Here is an 8,068-nt window from a genome sequence, read left to right as displayed (position 1 = left end):
TATATACACTATGAAATACTACTCAGCCATAAAATAGAATGAAATCCTGTCTTTTCCAAAAAAATGGAAGCAACTAGAAACCATTATGCTTAGTCAAATAAGCCAGTCCCAAAAACACAAATACAAATGTTTTCTCTAATATGTAGAAGCCAATATAAAATACAAAAATGTATAGGAATAAAACAGACATCTTGTAATTTGATTGCTGTTTTTAGCCCTTGTTTATACTCTTGTGGAATTGTAGACTCTATACTTTTTACTTATTGAATATTATGGCTAGTGGTGCATTAATCCTTGACTATAGAGTGGACTGAAATTATGTTTTTCAAAAATTAAAGAAAAAAAAGAAAGGAAGGAAGGATGGGGGTGAGGGAGGGAAAGAAGTATGGTTATCTTCTTAGAATTATACCTAGGCAATACATGACATCTGTTCTCTGTTAACAAAAAATTTTAATTTGGTGGATGAGCAGTGGAATGCAGATGCTCCTCAGGACTTGAAAATATGCCAAGTCACAACTGTATTTAACACACCTAACCCACCAAATGCAACAGTTCAGCAACTAATCACTGTAGATTACTTCTCCCTCATGATCCCTGTTGACTGGCATGCACTCACTGCCCCAGCCTGGTGCTGTAGAATATGCCAGTACTAGCCAAGGGAAAGAACAAAACTCAAAATTCAGTTTCTGCTGAGTGCATATTACCTCTCACCAGCATAAAGTTTAAAAATTATAAACTGGACTACTTTAAGTCAGAAACTGTCTCTATTATTTAGCCATTAAAAAAAAGAATCTTGGGGCCCCAGCATTGTGGTATAACAGGATAAGCAGCCACCTCCAGCACCAGCATCCCATTTAGGCCCTGGTTCAAGTCCCAGCTGCTCCACTTCCAATCCACTTCCAGTTATCTCCCTGCTAATGTGCCTGGAAAAGTAGTGGAGGACAATCCAAGTGATTGGGCCCCAGCACCCATATAGGAGACGTGGAAGAAGATTCTGGCTCCTGGCTTCAGTTTGGCCCAGCTCCAGCTGTTGTGGCCATTTGGGGATTGAGCCAAGGGATAGAAGACCTCTCTCTGTGTGTCTCTCCTTCTGTCTTTGTAACTCTGCATTTCAAATAAATAAAATAAATCTTTAAAAAATAAGTAATCCTGAATTTTGAGACAATATGGATGAGCCTGAGGGAAGGGCATTATCCTAAATGAAATAAGCCAGGCACGGAAGATAAATATTACAGATACTACTTACATTATAAAGTAATGAAACTCACAGAAGATGGTGGAATGGTAGTTGCTAAAAGCTGAGTGGAGGGCAAAATGGGGAGGTAATAGTCAAAGCATACAAAATCTCATTTTATAAAATAAGTCCTAGATGTCTGCTACACAGCATAATGCAAACAGCTGGCAATACTATATTATATACTTAAGTATTTGTTTAAAAAAAAAAAGGTGGACATTTAGCTCAGCAGTTAAGAAGATATAGGCAAGCAGATAGGATAAAATGGATTTGATTTATAAGCTGTAGACCACGCCCATCACCACACCCCCTTTGTGATCTCATGCCCCTACCTGATCCCACCTGTATGCCCACCTGCCAATCAGATTATGTAACTGCTACCCCTTTAGGAGTAAATAAAAGGCCTGCAACACGGTGGGCCCTTCCTTTGCTGCCCTTGTTGCCCCACAAGTGTGTGGCCTTTGAGCCATCCAGTCTCTGCTTTCCTACCTGCATGCTTGCTCCATGTGGCTCACGCCTGGCCTGGACCCAACTTAGTTTCTAAACCTCTTTCTCCCCTAAATAAATCCCCCATTCTCTGCACATTTCTCTCACTGACTAAAAAGCTTAAAAATATACCATGTTGTCTGGTCTATTTGAGCCAGTAATCAGAATTCTTCTCTGAATAAGTGGCAAGAACCCACAGGGCTATTAAAATTGAAAATTATTAATCAGCTGTCCAATATCAAAGATATCCCCTACGACAGACACCCACATCTCATCTCAGAGCGCCTGGGTTCAAAGTTCTGGCTCCACTTCTGATCCCAGCTTCCTGCTAATGCATACCCAGAAAACATTCAGTGAAGGCCTGAGTACTTGGATCCCTGTGGAGAGACCATGTGGGAGACCTGGACTGAGTTCCAGGTTTCTGGCTCAGCCTGACCCAGCCTCAGCTGTTGCAGGCACCTGGGGAGTAAACCAGCAGAAAAACTCTCTCTCCCTCCCCCTCCCCCTCCCCATCTCCCTTCCCTTTCCCATCCCCCTTCTCCTCCCCCTCCTTCTCCCCACTCCCTCTCCTTTTCCCTCTCACTATCTCTCTCCTTAATAAACAAAATAAAGTGTTATTACCACAACAGCAATAATAAATAAGAATGCAGGAGGTAACTTTTGTCCTACAACTATGGATAGTTCTACGGCAGTGATGATTTCATAGGTATATACTTATCTCCAAACTTGCATTGTATACATGAAATCCATAAAGATTTTTGTATGTTTTATACCTCCACGAATTGGTTTAAAGCGTTAACTGTTATCTTAAAGGAGTTGATGCTATAATAAGTTACATCACCAGCCTAATTCGTTGCCCCCTCCATATCCACGATTTCTGCCATGTGATTTTTCAGTTTATTTCATTCAAAGGGTGAAGTATATTTCTCCAACCTTTGACTTTGGGTTCAGTCATATGACTTGCTTTGAAAAATATTTTGAAAAAGGATCATGTACCACTTCTGGGCTTAAGTCTTTTTTAAAGGTTTAGTGAGAATGAAATCTGGCTTCAAATATCCTGCCTTCTCTCCAGGCAGCCTGAACCCCCACACTCTTCACCCCCTATTCTGGCCCTCCTGGAATAAAGTCTTTTCTACTTTAACTGGCCACCACCTTACCTTCTTGGAACTCTAAAAATCCTAAAACCCAATATTTTGATGGAATCTTCCTTTAGAAATGATTTCAGAAAAGTTCTGATTAAGACAGAAAGCAAGAAACAAGATTCTTTTGATATTCCCCTCTCTCTCTCACACACACACAAAATAGTTTATTAAGAGAAAAAAACAAAGGGAGAGCATTTAGGTGAGAAGTGCTGGAATGTGAGAATCTGCTGTGCTCTCTTTGAGAACTAGAACAAGTGAGGTGCTATCGCAGCACCCAGAGGCTTTGGAGGTACCCAGGCAGAGGTAGGGACAAGAACAGGCACACTGACCTTTGTCAGCAGGCTGCATCATCCCAGGAGCCAGATTCATCATTGGCCTCAGGCTCCAGTCCCTCCTCTCTGCTGCTCTGCTTTCTCCTCCTCAGACAGCTGGCCCTCTGTCCCTGAGGGATCTTCAGGGCTCTCCTCATCCTCTCTCACATCTGATTGTAGGGCTGACTCCTCCTTGTCTCCAGCCCTGGCTGATGGGTACAGATCCTTCATTGGACCTCCTTTTGGGAACTGTCCCTTTTTCAGATACTAATCTGCAAACAGAAGCAACATCAGAGCCAGAGGTCCCCATACCCCATACACACTGCATGTAGCTGAAGAGTGCAATGACACTGAGAAAGGTGAAGTTATTGGCAACAACTATAAATCACAGGTCATCTTGAAATTGTACAGAAGGTGTCAGCCCAGTAAAAGGGGCATGGATGTGGAGTAGGCACCATACACCCAGATGTGCTTACTCTGGATCTTGATAACCACACGGGTGGTTGGCACAGAGGAGTTCTCTCTATAGTCGGCATACAGCTCTACCTCCAGCAGTTGCTTCTGCTCAGCAAGGCCTAACAGCGTGAGGCTAGAGAAGACCATGTGTCAGGCATCTGGAGCAGGTCTGACCAATAATGCAGCATCACTAAGCACGAGGAAGTGGAGATGATTTGGCCTCCCCTAGTGTAGCATGACACAGTGACCAAGAACCTGCCCAAATCTTGGTTCATACAGGACTGTGGCAGTTCCAATTCTAAGGTGGTGACACACCACAGCTGTCCAGTCTTTGCCAGTGAGACATTGGCAACAGGGAAGAGGTACAGTGAGCAGGTGGAGGAGTCATAGTTGGTCCTGTAGAAGTGCAGGGAGCCAAGGTGGCTGACTGAAGGCATGTAGGAATAGGAGAAGGAGCCATAGAGGAAGATTGATATCCTCAGTAGGAGAACGGTATGGGCATGGCCAGCTGAGACCACAATAAGGCAGGCACCAGAGGATCCTTGTCCAAAGAAGAGTTAGAAGGATGTCTGGCTCCAGGTCCAAGCCTTGAATTCGTGGCCAAAATAGACAAATGGGATTTCATCAAATAAGAAGCATCCACATTGCAAAGTAAACATTCAGCAAAGAGGCAACCGACAGAGTGGAAGAAAGTATCTGAAAACTATGAAACTGATAAAGGATTAATACCCAGAAACTATAAAGAGCTCAAGAAATTCGACAATAAAACAAACAATCCAGTTAAGAGATGAGCAAAGGACTTGAAAAGACATTTTCAAAAGAGGAAATTCAAATCCCAATGAACACATGAAAGTATCACTAGCCATCAGGGAAATGCAAATCGAACCCACAATGAGGTTTCACCTTCCTCTAGCATGGCTCTCATATAGAAATCAACAGGCAATAAATGCTGGTGAGGATGTGGGGAAAAAGGCACCCTAATGCACTGTTGATGGGAATGTAAACTACTACAGCCATTGTGGAAGACACTACAGAGATCCCTCAGAAGTCTGACAATGGATCTACCATATGACCCAACAATTCCACTTCCAGGAATTTACCCAAATGAAATGAAATCAGTATATGAAAGTGTTATCTGTACCCTCATGTTTATTGCAGCTCAATTCACAATAGCTAAGATTTTAAAATTACATTTCCAGATAATGACTGCATAGAAAAGGTAGACCTGAAGGAAACCTGTGAAGAGGATGACAATTTATCTGAAATTTATTACATTGCTAGCATTGTCATATGCCAATTAAATTTGGAGCGTTCCTCTGGTTTTTTTTGTTTGTTTGTTTGTGCTGCTATTGTTGCATTATAAGATTTTTTTTTAATTCACTTGGGTCAATCCCAAATAACCAGGAACAGCAGCATGCTTAATTTTATTTTGCTTTCCACAGTTTTTGATAATAGCAAATTAATTTCTGTAGCTGCATTTGATGAAAATATGCTGATGGAACTCATATTTCACATCATTGACTATAATGAGCTATTTTATCAAACTGTCCTTATGACAGTATTACAGAGAAAATGATAAATTTACTAATTTCTTCACTTGAGATTCCATCTGAAATTTTTAAAAGAAAGGAAAAGATCAATGAAGTCAGGTAAATTAGGCTTTCCCAAATGATGTCTGGGTCTATAGGACACAATAGCATGAACCATTCCCGATCTTAATGAAATGCTAACATTAATAAAAGGTTGATTAATTATTACTTTTCAAAAAATTCTGCAGTAAAAATAAGAAGTTGTGCAATGTCCTATTGAGAACCCACTTGCACAATGTTTACTCATAATCACAGTTACCACTTTTTTTCACTTTGACAGGATGCTTCATTTTTATTCAGTTTTTAATTTAGACATTATCAGTATGTAGGTAAATCAGTTCATGAGAGTAGTTACAAACCATTTTGTAGGACCTTTAAAAAAATCTTTTAATTAACTAGAATTTGTACCTCTCTTTGGTACCCTGAAGTGCACACTGCACAGAAACGCTGTTGGTGCAAAAGTAACGCACACACAATAGTGAAAATATTTTTGTCAAATCATGTGCTCTACAGAATTTATGTTTTCTGAACTCCAAAAGCAATTTTCACCTGGACCAGTTCGGATTGATAGTCTGGATAAATTATCTTCAAGCACTATATGACCATGACCATTTTGTTATGGAATCTTTTCTTCATAGAAAAGGAATTCATTGATTTTTTCCCCACTTACAAACCATCAGCGATGAAAATAATTGTCCTAATAAATTATTTAACCTGGCCTCCGCTTGAGGATTTAATTCTTCCATGAATATCCTCTAAAATAATACATAAGGTTATTTTAAGTGACAACTCTCTTCTTCTTAAAAGTTCACAGAAAACACATGGACGGCATAATAGGTGCTGCCTCCTTCCTTTCTCACTGTTCTATTTCTGAGGCTTCCCACCAGCTGTATCAAAGCTGCCACTTTCTCCTCAATCCAAATAATGAATGTTCTCCTCAAATCTAACATAATTATGAATGCTAAAAGTAGCTTTTAAAATTAAAAGAATATGACATTCTTTTTTTTTATTTGACAGGTAGAGTTACAGACAGAGAGAGAGAGAGAGAGAGAGAGAGAGAGAGAAGGTCTTCCTTCCATTGGTTCACTTCCCAAATGGATGCTACAACCAGCACTGTGCCAATCTGAAGTCAGGAGCCAGGTACTTCTCCCTGGTCTCCCATGTGGGTGCAGGGGCCCAAGCACTTGGGCCATACTCCACTGCCCTCCCAGGCCACAGCAGAGAGCTGGACTGGAAGAGGAGCAACTGGGACTAGAACCCGGCACCTATATGGGATGCCGGCGCCACAGGCGGAGGATTAGCCAACTGAGCCTTGGCACCGACCCCAAGGCCATAGCAGAGAGCTAGATCAGAAGTAGGGCAGCCAAGACTAGAACTGGCACCCACATGGGATGCCAGTGCAGAAGGCAGAGGCTTAATCCACTATGCCACAGTGCCAGCCCCTGTTAATGGAATTTGATTCAGGAACAATGAAACTATAATTTCTGAAAAAGCCCAAATCTCTATTACATAAATAGCTGAAATGCAGTTTGACTTCAGAATTTTAGTGCTGAATACCAATATGCTGTGAGCCTGTCAGATCTGAGGAAACAGAGTCCTTTGAAAATAAACTGTTTTTATTTAGAGATATTTTCTGTTATTTCACAGTAACCAGCTGTTCTTTAAAATAATAATTAAAGGGAAGGGGACAGCTGATTTTACCTTGCACAATTTGAGTATAAATGAATCATCTGTTATTTACACAATCTCAGAAACTGCTATAGGACTCACCGAGTCTATGCATTAACACAAAATACTTCATCATCCTCATGACCACAATTATTAACAGAATATGTGCCAGTTTCCAAGGATGTTCTTATGCTCTCTGATGTGTGCCTCACCACAATCTTGTAAACTATATATTAGTATTTGACAAATAAGGAAACTAAATTTGAGAGATTTCATATATTTCTTAAATTCATACAAATAGTATAAGTTGATGGTGTACTTGGGCTCAAGTCCATCAAAATTTAATACTCCTTAATGTTGAAAATTTGGTCAAATATCTGAAGTTTTCACTAGTCTCTGTACTATGATAAATGAGAAATTATGTTCATGACAGAAAGAAATATTGTAAGTAATTATTCTTTCAAAATATCAACAATAAACTACTGAACTAGTGATAAATTCCTAAGCTGATAGAAAAGATGGGGTTTTTCAACCTAGTAGTATTAGAAAGCTGACAAGTTTCATAAAGAAAATTATTGTAAAAGCTTTCTTTCCCATGAGAAGATGTTTTAAGTTCCAAGTTCTAGATTAAAGAAGAATTCTGTCAAATTAATAATTTGATTAAATGTTTTACTTCAGGGTTCCTTTGTAGTTGAGACACCTAGCACACAAACTTGCAGACGATAAAAAAAAAAAGACTGGTTTTAAACAATTAAAATGATGCCTTAGGAGAGTGTTTTACCTGGCAGTTTAAGGTGCTGGTTAGGATACCCAAATCCCACATCTGAGAACCTGGGTATCACGCGCAGCTCCAGTTCCTGACTCCAACCTTCTGCTAATGCAAACCCTGGGAGGCAGCAATGATGCTCAAGAGATTGGGTTCCTGCCACCCACATGGGAGACCTGGACTGATTTCTCAGCTCCAGGTTTCAGCCTGGCCCAATCCAGCCCTGGCCTTTGTGAGCATTTGTGGAGAGAACCAACAGATAGGAGCACTGTTTCACTCTCATACTTTCTCCCTTTTCCTGCTTCTCAAATAAATAATCTTAAATTATTCCTTGGGGCCAGTACTGTGGCATACAGGCAAAGCCACCACCTGCAGTGCCGGCATCCCATACGGGTGCCTGTTCAGGACCCAGTTGT

At 40.6% G+C, this 8,068-nt stretch overlaps 1 pseudogene; it reads right to left on the bottom strand.

Annotated features, from left to right (window-relative positions):
- Window positions 1–2,394: 2,394 nt before the first annotated feature.
- Window positions 2,395–4,772, bottom strand: LOC127493911 (seipin pseudogene; annotated as a pseudogene).
- Between the last annotated feature and the right edge of the window lie 3,296 nt (window positions 4,773–8,068).

The sequence above is a fragment of the Oryctolagus cuniculus genome, chromosome 4 (assembly GCF_964237555.1).
Source record: "Oryctolagus cuniculus chromosome 4, mOryCun1.1, whole genome shotgun sequence".
Classification (NCBI taxonomy): domain Eukaryota; kingdom Metazoa; phylum Chordata; class Mammalia; order Lagomorpha; family Leporidae; genus Oryctolagus; species Oryctolagus cuniculus.
This window is presented reverse-complemented; position numbering and strand designations above follow the sequence as displayed.